This window comes from Dendrobates tinctorius, unplaced genomic scaffold (assembly GCF_039654945.1).
Source record: "Dendrobates tinctorius isolate UK_male_01 unplaced genomic scaffold, ASM3965494v1 ptg000086l, whole genome shotgun sequence".
NCBI lineage: Eukaryota > Metazoa > Chordata > Amphibia > Anura > Dendrobatidae > Dendrobates > Dendrobates tinctorius.
In genome coordinates, this window is record NW_027361754.1 from 14,800,341 (window position 1) to 14,824,062 (window position 23,722).

Sequence of the window (23,722 nt, forward strand, 5' to 3'; positions counted from 1 at the left end):
ACTATGTTACTATGTTACCTCAGCAGCAATATCAAGGGATCATCTGAAACTGTGCCCTGACCAGATAAAAAAGAAAGAATGGAAGAACAAAATAACATCCAACCCATAGAAGAAGAAGAAAAGGTCAGCACTATACTTGGAGAATTCCCTGCCAATTGGACTAAAGCAAATGATGCCATAGTGGTGCCGGTGTTAATATTTCCCCAACTAGTGGTACAAGAAGACGTGACTCAAGAGAACTCTGAAAATCAGGAAGTTCAGGCAGCAGATGCCACACCAGCAGTGGAGCCAGAGAATCCTCGCCCTGCCAGTGGTGAATCTGTCATACCCATGGTGAGTCTACGAGTTCGCAGACAGCTACTACCTAGTTTACCAACAGTGAGTAGAAGTGGTCCTAGGAAATCTAGTATCCTTGTGCTATGTAGAAACATAAGGACTGTTTTTGGAGCTTTTGGTTTTTGTAATTTTTCCTTTTTCAAATCTTGTAACCTTCATACTGTTTTTCTGTTTATATGGTGTTTTATGTTTTTTATCAGCCCAGGAGTGCTGACTTGCACTAGGGGGGAATGTGGCGCCCCCAAGAGTATGGCCGTCACAACGGCATTGCCTTCCTCCAGGGAGGGTGATGTCATACTTGGAAGCAAGGAAGGGTCTTTCTAACAGTTAATCATTTACATGCAACACGTTCCCACTCCAGGCCAGCAGAGGGAGCTCTGAACCAGAATTGGGGGAGGAGTGCTCTCTGAGGGCCAGGAAGGGAAATAGTAGTTAGTGTGAGGAGGGCAAAGAGTGTAGACGTGTGGAGAGAAGCTGGAGGTTGAGCTGAGGATAGAGAGCTCCCTCCCAGTGATAGCGCATGATCTGGAGCCTGGTGTCCACGGTTGTATGGATACTGAAGGTCCTGCAACAGAAACCAGAGGAGTAGGAAGCTGTAAATGCTCTATTCCCACCTAAGACTCGGAGGCACAACAGCGACGGGTGAGCCAAGAGAGATAGAAGGCTACAGCTGTCTGCCATACGAGGTAGTTCTAAGAGAAGATAAGAAGGAGGAACTTCAGTGTAGCACAGTACTGGATGTACCTCAAGCCAGTGCTAGGAAGGAGACTACACAACCCATCTGATAGAGAGATCCCTGAGTTGCTTCCAGGCTAGCCTGCTCCTGTGCCATCTGTAACCAGGACCCTGGACTGCGTTTGCCAAGTAAAGGTAAAGAAACTGCACCCTATTGTGTCCTTGCCTCCTTCCTGCAACATCCTCAGCCCTGCTATATCTCTGTGCCAAACACTGCACCCTCTTCCTAAACCTTTACCTACACTGCCCTGGGACCAACAGCCCTACCTGTGGAGGGCCACAACATCATTGCTGCACTACACCATCTGTCCCAGAGGATCTGCTTGCAGCATCGGCTTAACACCTCCCTTGCCGAACACCACAGGTGGCGTCACGAATCACTTATAAACTTTATTCCCAACTCAACCCCTTTTATATGGGCACCCAGGGCCACGGACTGGGTCACCGCTGCTGTGACAATCCCCTCTGAGAGACCGGCCCGGTACCGAGTACCCCACAGCCCTGGGAGGGCGACCCATTTCCACTTGCGTTCCAATGACTGGGGTATAGACAACTGAAGGCTGGGCTTGTACAATGACGTGGATGGGCTTGATGATGGTGCTGGTTAATTGCGGGCAACAACAGGTGCAGGGCCAGAGGCATCTCACAGGCACGGTGAACTGGGGATTGGGTTGTACGCAAAACAGTGGAAGAAGCAGTGTTGTCACCTGCAGACAGTGTCGGGTGCTTTGCTGCCATGTGCCTAATCATGCTGGCAGTGGTCAGGCTGGTAGTTTTGCTACCCCTGCTGATGCGGGCATGGCAAGTACTTCAAATGGCCTGTTTGGGGTTATCGGCAGAGTCCTTAAAAAATAACCAGACTAGGGAAGATCTAACATTTGAAATGGCAACTTCCATCCTGTTGGTGTTACGGGGAACGGATGCACACCTTCTGTCTGCGGCCACCACACTGCTTCTTCCTGCCTGTTGGGGCGATATGCCTCCTTCCCCATGTGTGCTGCTGTCCTCACTCTGCATGTCCTCCAGCCAGTTTGGGTCAGTCACCATGTCATCCACCACCTCGTCTTCCACATCTGCACCCTGCTCCTCCTCCTGACTTTCCAGCAATTGTGTCTCATTATCGTCCACCTTTTGTGACCGTGGCTGCTCAAAGATTTGTGCATTGCTACATTGAATATCATCTTGCCCCGCTTCAAGTGGAGAGAGCGAGAGGCATGAATCTCCAAATGGAAAACTGAACAACTCTTCGGAGTGTCCGAGTGTAGGATCAGTTGTCTCAGGGCACTCGGCATGGTGCGAGGAAGGAGGATCAGGGTGAGTAATATCCGGTCCACACTCACAGCTATTCAGAATTGACCGTGTGGAAGACATAGTGGTGGTGGTGGCGGCAAAGTGACTGGAAGCATTATCCGCTATCCAACCAACAACCGTTTCACACTGTTCAGGCTTTAATAGTGGTGTGGTGCGGTCCTCCAGAAACTGGCACAGGAAGGTCGAGTGCGAAGATGTGCACTTTCAGCTTGGCCACGGCCTCGTCCTCTGCATGCATCATCAGCATCACGTCCACTTCCCCGTCCCTTGCCCCTTGCCTTGCCCATTTTAAATGGACTATTGAAATATTTGAAAAGCTCAATACAAATGGATTTATTTGGAGAAAAATTGTATGTGATAAGTATGCCTGCAAAGTGAATATTTTTCCACCACAGATACACCAGGCCTCAACCTGAGATAACAGACTGTATTAATTTTTTTTTTAGGTTTTGTGTTAATTTTTGAAAACACAAAATAATGTTTAGAACAAGGCTAGCAGACAGAACTATGCAACGTATGCCTGCAAAGCAAATATTTTTCCACCACAGATACACCAGGCCTCAGCCTGAGATAACAGACTGCATTAACTTTTTTTAAGGTTTTGTGTTAATTTTTGATAACACAAAATGAGTAGAACAAAGCTAGCAGAGAGAACTATGCAACTTATGCCTGCGAAGCAAAGATTTTTACACCACAGATACACCAGGCCTCAGTCTGAGATAACAGACTGTATTATTTTTTTTTATTTCTTGGATAAAAAAGACTGCTGGATACTATGAGAGTGACAGACTGCCCCAAAAAAGGGAAGTTAGGCCTAAAATGCCTCAATTGTTGGCACACGGATGTATGAGGAGTGTCACAGAGAAGACCCCACTGTCAACTGTGGCCTGTTTTTTAAAATAATGCAACATAGTGCTGTATATAAGTACAGTTTCAACCCGGCCAAAAAAAGAAAACCGCCGTAAACTGGCAAAACTTTGAGCACACACAGATATGAGCCGCAACGGAGAAACCACTATGACAAATGTGTGGCCTGAATTTTTGGGGGGGTTAAATACTGCTGTATTTAACTACAGTGACAGCCAGGCCAAAAAAAGAAAAATGCCGTAAACTGGCAAAACTATGAGCACGCACAGTTATGAGCCGCAACGGAGATACCACTATGACAAATGTGTGTCCTGTATTTTTTTTGGCTAATTACTGCTGTATTTAACTACAGTGACAGCCAGGCCAAAAAAAGAAAACGCCGTAAACTGGCAAAACTTTAAACACGCACAGATATGAGTTGCCACAGAGATACCACTACAGTAAATGTGTGCCCTGTATTTTTTTTGGCTAAACACTGCTCTTTTTAACTACAGTGACAGCCAGGCCAAAAAAAGAAAACCGCCGTAAACTTGCAAAACTTTGAGCCTACACAGATATGAGCTACCACGGAGATACCACTACGACAAATGTGTGCCCTGTATTTTTTTGGGCTAAATACTGCTGTAATTTTTTAGTTAAATACTGCTGTATTTAACTACAGTGACAGCCAAGCCAAAAAAAGAAAACCGCAGTAAACAGGCAAAACTTTGGGCCCACACAGATATGAGCTGCACGGAGATACCACTATGACAAATTTGTGTCCTGTATTTTTTTTTTTGCTAAATACTGCTGTATTTAACTACAGTGACAGCAAGGCCAAAAAAGAACACCACCGTAAACTGGCAAACCTTTGAGCATGCACAGATATGAGCTGCACGGAAATACCACTATAGCAAATGTGTGCCCTGTATTTTTTTTGACTAAATACTGCTGTATTTAACTACAGTGACAGCCAGGCCAAAAAAAAGGAAACTGTCGTAAACTCGCAAAACTTTGAGCACACACAGATATGATCTGCCACGGAGATACCACTACGGCAAATGTGTGCCGCGTATTTTTTTTGGCTAAAGTGACAGCCAGGCTAAAAAAGAAAAATGCCGTAAACTGGCAAAACTTTAAGCATGTACAGATATGAACTGCCACGGAGATACCACTATGGCAAATGTGTGCACTGTATTTTTTTTTGGCTAAATACTGCTGTACTTAACTACAGTGACAGCCAGGCCAAAAAAAGAAAAATGCCATAAACTGGCAAAACTATGAGCACGCACAGTTATGAGCTACAACGGAGATACCACTATGACAAATGTGTGTCCTGTATTTTTTTTTGCTAATTACTGCTGTATTTAACTACAGTGACAGCCAGGCCAAAAAAAGAAAACGCCGTAAACTGGCAAAACTTTAAACACGCACAGGTATGAGCTGTTATGGGCTGGCGGAATGCACCAAATAATAAGGAAGGTAATTAGGTGCGTTCGCAGATGGTAACTGCTGCTCGGTAATTGTGGACGTTATATGGTGGCACAATAAAGGAACACACGGGGTTAACTCCAGCTAGTGTGTACAGAGGCGGACTCTGTTACCTCACACAGCCGCCCGACCGCGAAACACAAATGCCGCAGCCTGTTTATGCTCACAGAGGTTGGCAATGTGAGCACTGGTGTATAGACACATGATTCTACCCCTGAGACACTGGGTTAGCCCTGTTTCACACATCTGTTTTTTGGCATCCGCATGCATCTGTCAAAGTGTGAAAAAACGGATCTGTTTCCGTTTTGCCGCAAATGGATCCGTTTTTTGACGGATCCGCGGTAGCCGCTAATGGAAGTCTATGGGACCAAAAAGCGGATCCTCAAAAAAAATAACGGATCCGTTTTTTAACGGAAAACGATGGATTTAGGCGGATTTTAAAAAACGGAAGTGTGATCCAGGCCTTAGAGTCCCTCTAGTCACACTAATGCTCGGCACCGCAACAGTGATGCCAGGAAGAAACAAATTAAATAACTAAAGCGCACTATGTGCGAACTGCACCGCTCTGGCGGATGCCACTAACCACCTGGAACAATGGAGGAAAGCCACTCTCTAGGTGCTGACTCTAACTCTATAGCCCTATACCATACGTATCCAAGGGAGGGGAGTCATAATGAGTCAGTCACCAGATACATGCATCCATCATCACTCAATCAATAAACAATAAGAGTCTATACTAGCACATGGCTGTACGGTCATGCAACTCTTTTATAGCAGCGTCCTTCCAGGACCTTCCTAGTGGTCCAATGGGAGCAGCAATAGGACCTGACCTGACCTCAGAGCTCCAATGAGAGGACTTCCTATGGGCATGCTCAGTGGGCCGAAAGATGGACTTAGTCCCAAGAGCTGCTCGCTGTTTGCTATTGCAGGTTACTATAGCTGAACCCCGATTAGCAGCAGTAATCAAGCCAACAGCAGTAGACCGAGCAAGACGCTGGGAATGACGTCTTTGCTGAGCAGGCTCCTCTGCGGCCGGAGAGGAATAGGAGACCGGAGAGGGCAAGGCTCCGGATTCCTCCTGTGGAGAGGCAGTAATCCGACGCCTAACATGAGCTGCCATAGAGATACCACTACGGCAAATGTGTGCCCGGTATTTTTTTTTGCTAAATACTGCTGTATTTAACTACAGTGACAGCCAGACCAAAAAAAGAAAAATGCCGTAAACTGGCAAAACTTTGAGCACTCACAGATATGAGCTGGCACAGAGATACCACATCAAGAAATGTGTGGCCTGTATTCAAAATACACCTGGAGCTAGCTATATGCGGCTAATATATCCTACAGGTAGCAGCAGCACCAGAACACAGGAAGGGAATGGACCCTCTTGATGTATGAAATGATCTACATACACACATACAGGGCCTGCAGGCCACTGATGTGTACAGAGTGACGTATACTACCCTGCCTGCCTAACACTGGAACCTATATACTCAGAAATTAGTCCTTACAAGTACTATTGGTTTAGCTGGATGTGAGTATTTAGGATGGTAAACCCCACACTAACTAATCAATCCCCAATTCTGACACTATATCGCCAGCACCTCTTCCTACACTCTCTCAATCCGGAGCTGAATGCGCCGAGCAGGGCGACGTCCGGTCTCTTATACCCCTAATGATGCTGTGCTGCCAGCCAATCATTGCACGACCACAACAAAGATGGCTGCTGCATTTCATAGCCAGGCAGACAATCCCTGCAGAGTCATTGGGTCTCTAAAATCTGCCAAAAATGCTGGGTGGAGACCCGAGTTCCCGCCGAGTAATCCTGGAAATGCTCAGTACTCGCCGAGTACACTGAGTACCATGATACTCGGGCGAGTAACGAGTAATGGCGAGAACGTTCGCTCATCACTACTAATGAGTGATATTTGTCACTATATGGCTAATCAGTGGCATACATGGAGGCAAATGCAGAGCTGTACTTATAGGATTCTCTTGATTATACCTCTGACTCAAATGTGTGGTGATCACAGGCATACTGTGTCATTTCAGAAGAATTCAGTGATTCAAAATGACCTGTTCATTTTTGTGCATGTCTCATGTGTTTTTAATCCATTAATTTCATGCTTATGCAAGCTTTGAGAGATCCCCGCCTCTGTCTTGTGAAACATGCACATAAGGAGCCATTTTGCCCAGCGTGCCCATACTGTGCAGTGCCTTTCTGAATCCTGCTCATGTAGGTATTGTTCACATGATCAGGTTTTAAATACATTAGATAGGACTGCTCCGTGAAGGGTTACCGTGACGTGGTGGAGTGGCTTAGTATACATTTTTTGCAAAAAACGTATCAACTAAATACCCTGTGTTTGTTATCATCTTTTACTAGCACTTGCTGCTTACTATTACATATATTTTACAATAGCATATTCATGCACGTTTGTCATACTGTGTGTTTTTTCTGTGTCTTAGTTTTTGGGTGGTGTGAACAGTTTCTTACTGACCTGTTCATTTTTATGCATGTCTCATGTGTTTTTAAACTATATGGCTAATCAGTGGCATACATGGAGGCAAATGCAGGGCTGTACTTATAGGATTCTCTTGATTATACCTCTGACTCAAATGTGTGGTGATCACAGGCATACTGTGTCATTTCAGAAGAATCCAGTGATTCAAAATTTTCAACCAAATTGCTAAAAGTAGACGTTTTTACTGACAGTTGAAATTTCAATAGAATAACATTTTAAAATAGGGTTGGTGGAAGACATACAATATTTTACATGTTTTCGTTTTGTTTGTAGACTACCAGTACAATATATTTCACCTTTTTCCTTCTATGTCTGCATGATGTTTCGCAGCATGGTCCCACTCAAATGCTCCTGTACGTTCATGCATCCATCTTTTCAGCTCCATGATGCATCTGTCATTGGCCTTCAGCACAATGATATGTTTAAAGAATTCACAGACGGCGAATTGTAGAACTAACACTGAACTCAATCAAAATGTCTCCTTTAATGTGACCTGTAGAAAAAATGTCTGAATATTGTTAGATGCATACAAGAGGAAGTCATGATTTGTCGTTATCTATATTCACTATGTCCACTATACATATCCTAAAAAGGTTATCTACTACAAGAACAATCGCTTCTTAAATGAAGTAGACCCCCTTGCAAAATAAAAACACCTACAGATCATCAGTGGCCACTTATGGGCTGCTGCGCTGTCACTTCCTATGGACAAATGTTGGATAAATGCGACAAGAGAGAACAGCACACCTCTAATCCCTTCCCACCCATGAATATGCACTACTTATCCATTTACTGCACATCTGGAAGATCACTAAACTATTAAGACCTGCTGTACATTTACTGCACTTACATGGTACGGGCTCAGGATCTATAACGTACAGCATGGCCTCATCTGCTGAATATATATATATATATTTGTATAAGAAAAAAATATATACTCGTATATATATATATACATATTCTGCATCACCACATCTGTAAAAGTCCTATCTATCAAAATATGGCCCCAACACCTGTAAAGATTAAAAGCAAAATCAAAATAACAGAATTACAGCTTTCCAGTTGTTGGTAATCTACAAAAATAAATTCAGTAAGAAGCAATCAAAATGTCATATCTACAAAATTAAAAACATCAGATGATCATGTAAAAATGAATCCCTCACCTAGCTCAATCGGCCAGAAAATGAAAACGTTAGGAGTCTTGGAAATTGTCAACACAAGCGGATATTTTTTTTTTTTTTTTAACAAATTTCATCATTTTTGTCACTATTTAAAATATAGAAAAAAAAGACAAGTTTGGTGTCACAATAACTGTACTGACCGGTAGAATCATATTGCCGAGTTATTTTTACACTCTGGATCGACGCATACAACAGTGTGTTGAAGTTCCCACCAATATTCACCAACTTCACACAGCCATTAAAGAGGAGAGGACCAACATTCCAGAGGCCACAATTAATAACCTTATCAACTCTATGCAAAGGAGATTTCCTGTACTGCATCAGGCAAATGGTGGTCACACCAGATACTCACTAGTTTTCTGCCCCTTCCCTCCACAAAGACCTTTTGTGTACATATAAAAAGTCTTAGATCTTTGAGTTCAGCTCATGAAAAATGGGAGCAAAAACAAATTCGCTACATTTACATTTTTGTTCAGTTTAGAAAGATTAATAAACCACGTACCCTCTGCAAAAGTTTTTGTAAGATTTTCAAGGGGAAATATTATGGAATCATCACCAAAAATCATTTCAGGTTTATCTGAAAAATAAGTTTCCAGATTTTGTCTTGCATCAAAGCCATCTTCATGGTAAATCTTATAGTTAGAGGAATCCATTGTGTAGTCTTATGTCACGGATGAGTTGTTTGTCTCTACGAGTCTGTTGAGGTCTTTATATAATTTGCAACGCTTCTAAGAATTAATTATCAGGTGATGACGAGTCCTCATCTTAATGTAAGGGTCGTGGGATTACCGTATATATTCACGTGGAAATTGTATGATCTTTCTATAAACAAGTTGGTTTTAGAGTATGTGCAAACAATGTTTTATTCAGGCAGACAAAACTGTGACATTTTTCAAAGGAAGACGCTTCAGGATACAAGAATATTTTTTTTTCCTGAATTTTCTTTTTTTTTACACTATATTCTGGTTATTTTTAGATATTTTCCATATTTTTGGGGGCTTTTTTTACTTGCCTTTTCCAGATGATTTTTTTTTTTTACTTCATCCAACAATGAAAAAAAAACGCTTTCAATTTTTTAAACAAAAATGCTAACAATATGCCCGACATCTTATGGGTGTCTTTTGAACCTTGCTATTGACTTGCTTCAGAGCAGAAAATGCCTAGAGAATGATCTTCTCATTTCTTGTAATCACTGAACTGCTTGCTCACTCCCAACATGCACCGAACATCTCATTAACATATATGAATAGAGAACAATTTTACACAAACTCAGCCATGGATTTAGACACTAAAAGCACAATAAGTTTTTATAAGGGCTGTGTCCGCTACAAGGTGCTGAACTTGGTTTGATCTGTCATTTTGTGCTGACAAACCCTCTTTAATATTTATAACTACTGTGTTAAGATTCCTCCACTCAGTGTGATGAGTGGCAGCTAAGTTATCCAATCTCGGGTATGGGTGTGCTGAGCTGTCAGTATCATGATAGACAGGCCAGTCATCCAATCTGAGGCTGTGTGCTGAGCTGTCAGTGTGGTGAGTGACAGTCCACTCACTTAATCAGGGCCCGGACACGCTGGGAGTGGCACCCCAGAGTCCGGTTGCCACGGTGACATTGCCTCCCTCTTAGGGGTGATGTCATGCCTGGAGGCGGGGGGGGTCACCATGCCAGGTAATACACAGCATGCATCACAATTCCTGCTCCAGGCCAGAGGGGGGAGCTCTAGTCGGGAGGAGGAGTCAGTTAATTCTTTTGAGCGGTTGGTCTGTGGAGAAGGAAGTGATAGGAGTGGAGTCAAGGGCTCTGGGGAATTGAAGCTGCATGGAGCTGACCCCAGAGTGGAGCACTGACAAAAAAGACGCCAGAATCCTTGGCTGGGTGGGTGCTGTACGCACCGACAGACGAATCTCAAGGGCAGGGGATGGCAAGCTCCCTGGCCACACCGAACACCCGGAGGCACTGCAGCAGACCAAGAGCCCGGGGCTCACAGTGAAAAGGCAGTGTCCATGATAGGCTCATGCTGTCTGCCATACAGGTTAAAATCAACATGCGGGAGAGGGCCGCAGCTTAAAGAAATGGATCACGGTCCAGTGACCTCCCCCAAAGAACTGTCCGGTCCGATTCTGAATATCCCCCGACTCTGGCAGGCGTGTCAATTTGATGTCACAAACAGGATTTCTCAGCCCAGAACCACCGGGTCCTGTGTGCTATAAACTTTATTGAATTGTTTGGTATCCGTCATTATCACGCCGCACAGCGTGCAGAATGCAGAAGGCCCTGACCCGGAACCCCTGTGCGCTCGATTAATCCCGCCTACAGAACAGCAGACTAATAAGCCAGCAGAAACACAGAACCCGGCTAAGGTTCACTAGGGGGGAAGAAAATGTCCAACCCGGGTGGAGATCAAGCGGCGGCCGCAGCTCCCATGATGCCGCTATTAAGCCATATATACCGGGAGCGGCCTGGCTACTACAATACTCAGGAGAGTCGCACACCCAGAGCGATTTCAAGGAGAAACTATTTAGTTTGTTTGAAGTGTACCCCTTGTCTGAGAGTCAAAGGGTCAGCATCCTCACTGGCCAGTTAACTGGTGTGGCACAGAGGGAGGTAAAGTCCTGGCCAGACACTGATAAAAGAGCTATCGAGCAAATCTGAAGGACTGAAGGATCTGAAGGACAGGCTGAAGGACACCTTTGACACCCGCACTGCAGCAGATATAAAAATGAGATTCTTTGGGTGGAAACAAAGGGTGCAGGACAGTATATGGGACTGTGCCCTTAATCTTCAGGAGGCGCTGCGGGCCATTAAGCAGGTTGACCCCGACAGTGTGCAAGATGAGGATCGATTGCTAACCGAGCAGTTTATTGAGGGGCTCCTGTCCAACACCCAAATGACTCAGCTGCGCATCATGGCCCTACAAAACCCTGACCTGGACTTTGCGCATTTTAAAGATAGGGCCATCCGGGTGCTGCGTGAACCAAATTCCAGGGGCACAGCTCCCCCTAGGAGCCCAACAATTACATACCAACAGGAGGCGGCGCTACTTCCCCAGACCCCCGCTGAGGCCGACGTGTAAACCATAGATAATAGATAGACGTTTCTGCAAAGCTACGTCTCAAGGTCCAGGAGTTAACCAAAAGTGTGGCTGCGCTGACTGAAACCGTGCAGTCCATGCAAGTATCGTCCTCAAAAGAAAAGATCCAGCTGGCCTCCAGTTCAGATGATGTCCCATGGCAACAGTAGAAGAGAATCCCACCGATCAGGGGAAAAGACAACAATCGCTACAATTTGACTGGACAACCCATTTGCCACCGCAAGGCGGGGCACTTCACAAGAGGATGTCCTTTAAACGGGCAACCCCTGGGGCAGAGAGCCAACCCCCTGGAATAAGGCGACCAGGCCCGCAGAGCTGGCGAGACAAGTACGTTGGAGGACGACCGATCCTCCCAGTTGTGATTGATGGCATCCCGATGAACGCTTTACTGGACACTGGCTCCCAGGTGACGACAATGCAATATATCCTTTACAAACGGTACAGGGCTGACTCTGCTATTATCCGCTGACCAGATAATGATCTGACAATAGTCGCCAGTAATGGTCAGCCTTTGCCACAAGTGGGCTATAAAAAGGTGACCATTAAGGTGGGGCAAGAAGAGTTGAAAGCCCAAGGTCTGATAATTCTAGATATTGATCGGAGAGAATGTAACCCAATGATGACCCAAGGTACAAATGTGATAGAAAATTGTCTTGGTGAGATTATTGTTCTATTGCCACAGGTAGCCAAAACTGCCAGTTCCAGTGAGCATCAAGTCCTGCAGAAGGAGATCAAAGCCTTGATGCAGAGGCAACAGGTAAAGATGCTTACCCATTACCACAAATTGAGGCGTTATAAGCTGCCCTGGAATCTGCTAACTATTTTTCCACCTTGGATCTCATCAGTGGGTACTGGCAGGTTCCCGTGGCAGAGGAAGATAGAGAGAAGGTCGCCTTCACGACACCCATGGGCTTATATGAGTTCAACTGCATGCCTTTTGGGCTTTGCAACGCATTGGGGACATTCCAGAGGTTGATTGAGTGTTGCTTCAGGCACAAGAACTTCGAGATGGTTCTATTGTACCTGGTTGACGTCATCATCTTCTACAAGACCTATGAAGACCACTTGAAGCACCTGGCCGAGGTGTTCGAAGCCCTGTCCAACTTTGGCCTGTAAGTGAAGCCGTCCAAATGTCACCTTTTGAAACCCAAGGTGCAGTACCTAGGCCATGTAGTAAGTGCAAAAGGCGTGGCACTAGAACACTGTTAACAGGGACTGGCAAAGACACAACACCATTCATGAAGTACGGCAGTTCCTCGGGTTGGTAGGCTACTACCGGAGATTCATCAAAGGCTACACCAAGATAGCCGCACCGCTGTGAGACCGCCCAGTGGGCCAACCCAAGGAGGCCAAGAACAGGAGTCCTCCGTTCGAATGGAACAACAAGATAGAAGAATACTTCACCCTGTTGAAATTGGCTCTCACGGGAGATGAAGACCTGGCCTACCCTGACTATGACCAACCATTTATACTTTACACTGACCTCAACAACGTGGGATTGGGAGCAGTGCTGTCACAAGTGCAGAAAGGCAGAGAGTGATTGCCTATGCCAGCAGGAATGGTTGGTGATATCAACTTCTTGTTGGTGGCACATTAGTATATGGGAGGGGGAAACTTTTCAAGATGGGTGGTGATCATGGTGGCCATTTTGAAGTTGGCCATTTTGGATCCAACTTTATTTTTTCCAATGGGAAAAGGGTCATGTGAAACATCAAACTTATTAAGAATTTCACAAGAAAAAAAAATGGTGTGCAACTTTATTTTTCGTGAGTTATTTACAAGTTTATGACCACTTATAAAATGTGTCCAAAGTGCTGCCCATTTCTAAATGGCTACAAACAATAAATGATAGCCAATATGTACAGTTGTGGCCAAAAGTATTGACACCCTGCAATTCTGTCAGATAATACTCAGTTTCTTCCTGAAAATGATTGCAAACACAAATTCTTTGGTATTATTATCTTCATTTAACTTGTCTTAAATGAAAAAAACACAAAAAGAATTGTCCTAAAGCCAAATTGGATATAATTCCACACCAAACATAAAAAAGAGGGTGGACATTAGTATTGGCACTGTTCGAAAAATCATGTGATGCTTCTCTAATTTGTGTAATTAACAGCACCTGTAACTTACCTGTGGCACCTAACAGGTGTTGCAATAACTAAATCACACTTGCAGTCAGTTGACATGGATTAAAGTTGACTCAACCTCTGTCCTGTGTCCTTGTGTGTACCACATTGAGCATGGAGAAAAGAAAGAAGACCAAAGAACTGTCTGAGGACTTGAGAAACCAAATTGTGAGGAAGCATGAGCAATCTCAAGGCTACAAGTCCATCTCCAAAGACCTGAATGTTCCTGTGTCTATCGTGCGTAGTGTCATCAAGAAGTTTAAAGCCCATGGCACTGTGGCTAACCTCCCTAGATGTGGACAGAAAAGAAAAATTCACAAGAGATTTCAACGCAAGATTGTGCGGATGCTGGATAAAGAACCTCGACTAACATCCAAACAAGTTCAAGCTGCCCTGCAGTCCGAGGGTACAACAGTGTCAACCCGTACTATCCGTCGGCGTCTGAATGAAAAGGGACTGTATGGTAGGAGACCCAGGAAGACCCCACTTCTTACCCCGAGACATAAAAAAGCCAGGCTGGAGTTTGCCAAAACTTTCCTGAAAAAGCCTAAAACATTTTGGAAGAATGTTCTCTGGTCAGATGAGACAAAAGTAGAGCTTTTTGGGCAAAGGCATCAACATAGAGTTTACAGGAGAAAAAAGGAGGCATTCAAAGAAAAGAACATGGTCCCTACAGTCAAACATGGCGGAGGTTCCCTGATGTTTTGGGGTTGCTTTGCTGCCTCTGGCACTGGACTGCTTGACCGTGTGCATGGCATTATGAAGTCAGAAGACTACCAACAAATTTTGCAGCATAATGTAGGGCCCAGTGTGAGAAAGCTGGGTCTCCCTCAGAGGTCATGGGTCTTCCAGCAGGACAATGACCCAAAACACACTTCAAAAAGCACTAGAAAATGGTTTGAGAGAAAGCACTGGAGACTTCTAAGGTGGCCAGCAATGAGTCCAGACCTGAATCCCATAGAACACCTGTGGAGAGATCTAAAAATGGCAGTTTGGAGAAGGCAACCTTCATATATCAGGGACCTGGAGCAGTTTGCCAAAGAAGAATGGTCTAAAATTCCAGCAGGGCATTGTAAGAAACTCATTGATGGTTACCGGAAGCAGTTGGTCACAGTTATTTTGGCTAAAGGTTGTTGAAAAAAGGATTAGGCTGAGGGTGCCAATACTTTTGTCTGGCCCATTTTTGGAGTTTTGTGTGAAATGATCAATGTTTTGCTTTTTGCTTCATTCTCTTTTGAGTTTTTTCATTTAAGACAAATTAAATGAAGATAATACCAAAGAATTTGTTTGCAATCATTTTCAGGAAGAAACTGAGTATTATCTGACAGAATTGCAAGGGTGTCAATACTTTTGGCCACAACTGTAGCTGCCAAAATCAGAATCTGAAAGAGAAAAGATAAGGAACAATGAATGTGCTGTGAGAAAAGAGGTTGGCACTGCTAAAAACTGTAAAAGGGAGAAAAATTGAAGTGCTGGAGGGGGCAAAGTACTGTATATAAAAGCCAAGGGGCCGGTTATGGCTTAATATGGCCCTGCTTATGTGCAGTTACTTTCACATGATAGATCTGTAGGGGGGTGGGTCCAGAAAAGAGGACCGGCTGTGTGTCTGGGCTGGAACTAGGAGGGCTGTCACCCGTGATCCTCGAGGGTACGATTTCAGGCAAAAAAGTCCAAAAATAGTAGTATTATGAAAAATAGCAAATCTTTATTAGAACACCAGATAGGTAACAAATATGGATTAAAAAGTGACACATGTAAACTGCAGAAGCATCAGTGAAACAGTAAACGGTGATTGCCTCAATGGTAGCTTCATGAATATGGCACAAACTCTAGTAGATAGCTAAATCACAATAAAGTGCATATGGCCATAATAGTGGCCAATAATGGCTTAGGTTAAGTAGATGGACAGCACATTGTCTAGATAACAGGGATAATCCCAGGCTGATATCCACTAATAGTAAAAAGCAAATATTATAGCCATATATAAAACAAATATCTGATGGAACACATACCAGGGTTTGGAGGAACACCACACACTGCCCACTGCTGGCCCCAACGCACGTTTCGGAAAAAATTCCTTCCTCATGGGGCGTATAGTGTTGCAGATATTCAGGCTATTTATGGGTGCCTGTGTAAAAGTGCTGCCAATCAAGCGGTGCCATGGTCGCACCCCCCTGCCCCTTACCGCCACACCAGCTGACGCTGACAAGCACACAGGGCCCCGTGAGGTCAGACGCCAGACCACGGGTGGAAGTGAGGAGAGCAGAAGAAGGGCCGTCCCGCACGTGTGCGTTAGCAGTTCTTACAAAAGGGCAAAATTATAGGCACACATCATACATATACAAAATGCATAAAAAGCACAGAAAAGCATGAAATATAAAAATAGAGCACACCATATATCAAAGGGGAAGCATTAGTGCACATAATGATGATTTATAAATATAATTCATATACATTATAATAACCGGACCAAAAAAAAGGTGGAAGGAGCCAAGCGGGAGTCTCCCCTGAGATGTGAGTCAGCGCTTTCCAGGCTGGAGCTACAGTACCCAACCTGACAGGGCAGACAGCCCGTACCGCTTGACCGGAGCAGAAGTCACTCCCCGGGCCGCTGCAGAGCTCAACCCACGGTGCACCCTCCCACACATTGGACAGCGCTTCCCCGTGGGCAGCCCGCCTGGCACCACCGGTCTTGACAGACTCGGAGGGAGACACCGCGGTTGCAGCCCCCTCCCCGGGATCCGCGGCCTCCCCACTGCAGGAGCCCTGGCCTCAGGAGAACAACGTGGGGCCTTTGTACACCCACACCACCGGAGCGCAAGTAATTCTAGATCCTCTGGCAACACTTCCTCGGCTGGGCACATCGACTAAGGCACTGGCAGGACATTCCCCGCACACCACCTCTGCAGGACGTCAGAGACCAATAAGTGACTCACCGTTGTTCGTTCCCATGTCTAGCCCCCAAGGGTCCCTAGCTGCCCACACAGTGGCCACATAACGGTCACCTCTCGCCCCATATTGTTTATCCTGGGTGACATTGTATATTTGTATTTCACCTCCCTGCGTGGAGAACTCATTGTCAGCTTTATCCTATATATTCATATGTGTTTAACCCTTGCTCTGCCTCCTGCTCGTCACTGCATCCCGCGTACCTGCTAGATACCACAGATCCATCTCAATATAACTATTTCTTAGGGCTCATACTCATTTGCGAGAAATACGGAAGAGTGCAATCCGTTAAAAAAACGGAGGATGTGTAATGGGTATATGGGCACTGGACTATGGGATGGAGGATATGTTTGACGGGTATATGGGCACGGGACTATGGTATGGCGGATATGTATATGGGCACGGGACTATGGGATGGAGGATTTGTGATGGGTATATGGGCACGGGACTATGAGATGGCGGATATGTATGATGGGTATATGGGCACGGGACTATGGGATGGAGGATATGTATGATGGGTATATGGGCATGGGACTATGAGATGAAGGATGTGTGATGGGTATATGGACACTCGACTATGGGATGGCGAATATGTATGATGGGTATATGGGCATGGGACTATGGGATGGAGAATATGTATGATGGGTATATGGGCATGGGACTATGGGATGGAGGATGTGTGATGGGTATATGGGCACTCGACTATGGGATGGAGGATATGTATGATGGGTATATGGGCACGGGCCTATGGGATCGTGGATATGTATGAAGGGTATATGGGCACGGGACTATGGGATGGAGGATAATTATAATTTTCTATAACTAACCACAGTTAGTTACTATGCCCGGGCAGCACCAGGCTCTTCAGCTAGTATATAATATATATGTAATATATATACACATATATAATATATATGCAATATACTGTGTATATATATATACATGAAAAAATAAAAAAATATGATATGATACTGTATACATATATATAATACATATATATAAACTGTATATATATATATATATATATATATACACAGTATATATATATATATATATATATGTATTAATATTGTGCAGAAAGATAGATATAAGGCCTCTTTCACACATCAGGTTTTCGCTGTCAGGCGCGATCCGGCTCTTTTGACAAAAACCGGATCCGGCGAAATGCAATGCCGGATCCGGTTTCCCCCCCATTGACTTGCATTAGCGCCAGATCGGGCCGGATGGCCATGCGTTTCGTCCGGTTTTCGCCGGATCCGGCACTGTGTCGCAATCCGGCGTCTGGAAAGAACGGCTACTGTAACGTTTTTTGTCTTCGGCGAAAAAGCCGGACCCCCCGGATCCAGCGCGTCCGGCTTTTTCACACAATGAAAGTCTATGAGCACCGCAATGTGCCTGATCCGGCGAAAGCCGGATCCGGTGGCCGGATCCGTTTTTTTGGGTCTGAGCATGCTCAGTAGCTCTGCCCACAGCACACATATATAAAGCCATGACAGTGGGACCCTCAGCCACACCCAACATGCCACCCAAGACAGGAACCAGGCGCAGGAGAAGGCACGAGAGAACTTCACACCACCACCACCCCAAATAGAGCAAAGCGACCATGCAGAACCGGATGGGAGTCCACAAGCAGATGAGAGACGGTAATTATCAAATCCCCCATTCCTCAAAACTAGGGCCATGGAATATCAAGATATTCATTGGCCCTTTGTTTCTCTTTATTCAACAGCCGCCCAAGAGATGCAGCAGCAGCAGCACTGGCAGCACCAACAGCAGAACTACCCACAGGCATGGGGTCTGGCCAGCAGGAGGACACCACATCTTCTTCTGGGAGCCCTCCCTCGCATCGTCAGCGTTTGACGGTAAGTTTTTATTTCCAAAATCCATCATCTCTGTAATATATGTCTATTCATTGGCTTTTATTTCAAAACAGGAATCACAAGCTGAAGAGGAGCTCCCAGAAGAAGAAGGAAGGGGTGGACAGACACCTGGAGTGGGCTCACAATTGTTAAGTTTTTTTCATCAAACGCAGAAACACAACATCACACTACACACAACACATAGAAAACAATGTACCGCAGACATCACATAGCAAACAAATATGCCAACATCCAAACACATACATTTTTTTCTTTTCTTCTCTAGTCTTCCCAATCTGGTGCTCAGCCAAGAGGTCCTCGCAGTGCCTCCCAGGGTCATCGGCGACAGCATCGCGGCGGTCGCCAGCGTGTAAGTATAATATTTAAGTTAAATTTTGGTGCACTTTTTATTTCATGTCTTAAAGTGTGGTGCCTAATTTTGCTATTTTTCTCTTTTACTTTAACAGCCTTCACAGCGTGCTCCCGACTCTGACGGTGAGGATGGAGGAATTGATGTTGACCAGCTAATCGATCTCGTCAGAGAAAGGGAGCCGCTATGGAATATGGCTGACCGCCGCCATGCTGAGCTGATACTTACCCGACGGCTCTGGGAGGAAATCTGTTCGCTCCTTGTGGACCGCTGGGAGGACCTCGATGCTTGGGCCCAGATTAAAGAGCGTAAGTATATACAGTACCGGTTGCTTGATGTAAACCAGTGTTTCCCGAACTCCAGTCCTCATGGTCCCCACGGATCATGTGTTCAGGATTTCTATTTACTATGGAAATCATGAAAACATGACCCCTGGGGACCACGAGGACTGGAGTTTGGGAAACACTGATGTTGTATACTAACCACTTTGTCCTTTCTCGTTTCAGGGGAGAGAATTGTGAAGCGGTGGCGGTCTGTGAGGGATCGTTTCAAGAAGGAGTTCAATAAAGAGATGCGGGCCCCGAGTGGATCTGGAGGACGCAGGAGCAAGTACAAGTACGCACGAGCCCTGTCGTTCCTCCGGGATACAATGGTCACCAGAAGGTAAATATTACATACCACATGTAAAAAAAAAATGTTTAGATGTAAATTTTTTTTTTCAGCCAGGGCCACGCCATGTCACTATTTTAATTGTTTTTTTCTCTTTATTCCACAGTACGGTGAGCAGCACTCGGGAGCCTGCACGGTTGGACCCTTCTGAGGCGATCCCTGAGGAGACCGGCACCGAGGGACACTTCGACCGCCCCGGTACATCTGCACCTTCCCAGCCTTCCCACACATTAGACCCATCTGTCCCATCCACCAGCGCAGGAGCATCGTGGCCAACAACATTACATGGAGCTGCTGGTGAGGAGATCGCTTTCTCTTTATCCCACCCTTCTGCCCCTGCCACCTCTAGTACACCTGCGGGTACTGGGCGGCAGCGGCAGAGGGGTCAGGAAAAGACTTATGCGCCAGAGTTCTTGCATCTGAATGCATCTTTCCAGAACTGTCTAAAAGTCTTGTCAGAGCAAATCTCCGCAGGCTTTCAGCAGATCAACTCCAGCATTCTGGAGGTGAAGACACTTCTGCAAACCATGCATTCAGAAGCAAGATCTTCGCCAAACCACACCTTTTTCTGGTCTGTTGTGGAGCGCATGGAAACGCTCTCTCCTAGCCAGCAGATGCATGTAATGCATTCGTGCCACGGTGCACTCCAGCACGTTACCTCCCAACCTCCTCCTCCCACCCCAGTAGTTCCTTCACCTGCACCCCCTCCAGCCACTTTCCCTCCTCCCCCTCCTATTACATACCAGCCACCTCCCCAGTACCAGCAACCTCCCCATTACCAGACATCTCCCCACTTCCAGCAACCTGCCCCGTACCAAACTCCTTCCCCGTACCAAACTCATTCCCCATACCACTTTCCATCCACATCATCTGCTCCTACAGTCCCTGCCCAACCCTCCACTCCACCACCCACCACCTCTTCTGCCTCCCACATGTCCACCCATTCTCTAGCTTTTTCCACACCTTCACCTCTAACTGTTCCTTCCCCACCACGATCCAAGTCCTCTCTCCACACTCCCAGTGTCGAAGTGTCCCGCAGCCCCTCCAGCAGTATTTCCACCCCACACTACACAAATTTATAAAAATGTGTGTATTTCAATAAATGACCAATTTTATGGTTTCAAAGGTTTAATAAAAAAGTTTATTTAAATTTCAAAAAAGTTTTATAAAAAAAATTTTTTTCATTAAAAGTTTAATTAGGCCGGTTTCACATTAGCGCTTTTGAGTGCAGCGACGGCCTGCGCACGGCCGCCGCTAAGCCCCGCCCCCTGCCGCGCCTCCGCCGGTAGCTCCGCCTACCGGCGCATGATGCTGCATGCGTCCTGCGTGCCCTATCTTTATCACTGGGGGCGCAGGCCGTGCGCAATATGCGTTTGGCGGCGCATGCGTCCTTTTGACGGTGCGCCGACCTGCACCAAACGCAACCTGCTGCAGTTTGGTTGCGCTCGGCGCACCGTCAAAAAGGCGCATGCGCCGCCAAACGCATATTGCGCACGGCCTGCGCCCCCAGTGATAAAGATAGGGCACGCAGGATGCATGCAGCGTCATGCGCCGGTAGGCGGAGCTACCTGCAGAGGCGCGGCAGGGGGCGGGGCTTAGCGGCGGCCGTGCGCAGGCCGTCGCTGCGCTCAAAAGCGCTAATGTGAAACCGGCCTTATTGTTTTACACTGGTTGTCTGTCATTTCTTTCTGCGGCGAAATATGGTAAAAAAAAAGGTTAAATACAGGGTATTTAAAAGGTAAAAAGGTTTTCAAAACCAGGTATATAACTGTAGGTAAAAGGTGAATAAATTTTACCTTTTGGCCACAGTTGTGTTCCTGGTTGTGTTTGAAGCAAAGTATTTCACCAAAAAAGTTGTGTATCTTGTTGGTGATTTCCTAACAATGTAGACAACTTTTGTTAAGAGGTGAAATACTTTGCATAAAACACAACAAGGTACACACCTGTGCCCTAAAGGTAAAAATAGTTAAACCAGGACAAGATAGCCAACTTTGGTTGGCAAAGGTATATACTGTTGGTACAGAAGGTACACAAGTTTGGTTAGGGCACAAATCTTTCACACTCTGTCATCCTGCCAGTCTATTCTGCCTTGAGGCGACATAAAGTATTGTGCAAAATTGTCCCTCATTACTGAAACCGTCACAGAACTTCTAGTGGTAATGTTCTGGTAATCTTGCAAGGTGGTTTCTTCAGAGGTGTCCTCAATGGAAATGGGTTCCTTGCAGATAACAAAATTGTGGAGTACCACGCAAGCTTTGATCACCTCGTCAACAGTTTCTGTCTTGAGGTTGATCGCAGTCAATAGGACCCGCCATTTGGCTGTCAGAATACCAAAGGTACATTCAACCATTCTTCTTGCTCTTGTGAGGCGGTAATTAAAAATGCGTTTTGTTCTTGACAATCCTCTGCTACCGTACGGTTTCAAAAGGTGTTCTGACAGCTGGAATGCTTCATCCCCTACACAGACAAATGGCATAGGTGGACCAGATGTTTGCGGCAGCGGTCTAGGGCAGGGGTCCCCAACCGCCGGTCCGCGGCCCAGCACCGGGCCGTTGCAGTGCCCTTGCCGGTCCGCGGACACAAGGGGAGCCGGGGGGGCGGTGCAGCAGCTGATACTCACCCTGCATCCCGCGGCGGCTTCATCCAGCGGCGGCTTCATCCAGCGCTGAGCGGTCACGTGCTACCGCTCATTTAAGGTCATGAATATGGACGCCACTCATCTCCCATAGGCGTGGCGTCCATATTCATGAACCTTAATGAGCGGTAGCACATGACCGCTCCGCACAGGAAGAAGCTGAAGCGCCGCGAGATGCAGGGACGTGGAGCGACGGGAAGGAAGTTCAGCGACGTGAGGGTAAGTATGATGGGGAGGATGGGGGAGCCCAGCGGAGCCATAAGGGAGGGAGAATGGGAGAGGAGCCATATACACAGGGGAGGGAGAATGGGAGTGGAGCCATATATACAGGGGAGGGAGAGTGGGAGCGGAGCCATATATACAAGGGAGGGAGAATGGGAGCGGAGCCATATATACAGGGGAGGGAGAGTGGGAGCGGAGCCATATATACAGGGGAGGGAGAGTGGGAGCAGAGCCATATATACAGGGGAGGGAGAGTGGGAGCGGAGCCATATATACAGGGGAGGGAGAGTGGGAGCAGAGCCATATATACAGGGGAGGGAGAGTGGGAGCAGAGCCATATATACAGGGGAGGGAGAGTGGGAGCGGAGCCATATATACAGGGGAGGGAGAGTGGGAGCGGAGCCATATATACAGGGGAGGGAGAGTGGGAGCGGAGCCATATATACAGGGGAGGGAGAGTGGGAGCGGAGCCATATATACAGGGGAGGGAGAGTGGGAGCGGAGCCATATATACTGGGGAGGGAGAGTGGGAGCGGAGCCATATATACAGGGGAGGGAGAGTGGGAGCGGAGCCATATATACAGGGGAGGGAGAGTGGGAGCGGAGCCATATATACAGGGGAGGGAGCGTGGGAGCGGAGCCATATATACAGGGGAGGGAGAGTGGGAGCGGAGCCATATATACAGGGGAGGGAGAGTGGGAGCGGAGCCATATATACAGGGGAGGGAGAGTGGGAGCGGAGCCATATATACTGGGGAGGGAGAGTGGGAGCGGAGCCATATATACAGGGGAGGGAGAGTGGGAGCGGAGCCATATATACAGGGGAGGGAGAGTGGGAGCGGAGCCATATATACAGGGGAGGGAGAGTGGGAGCGGAGCCATATATACAGGGGAGGGAGAGTGGGAGCGGAGCCATATATACTGGGGAGGGAGAGTGGGAGCGGAGCCATATATACAGGGGAGGGAGAGTGGGAGCGGAGCCATATATACAGGGGAGGGAGAGTGGGAGCGGAGCCATATATACAGGGGAGGGAGAGTGGGAGCGGAGCCATATATACAGGGGAGGGAGAGTGGGAGCGGAGCCATATATACAGGGGAGGGAGAGTGGGAGCGGAGCCATATATACAGGGGAGGGAGAGTGGGAGCGGAGCCATATATACAGGGGAGGGAGAGTGGGAGCGGAGCCATATATACAGGGGAGGGAGAGTGGGAGCGGAGCCATATATACAGGGGAGGGAGAGTGGGAGCGGAGCCATATATACAGGGGAGGGAGAGTGGGAGCGGAGCCATATATACAAGGGAGGGAGAGTGGGAGCGGAGCCATATATACAGGGGAGGGAGGGTGGGAGCGGAGCCATATATACAGGGGAGGGAG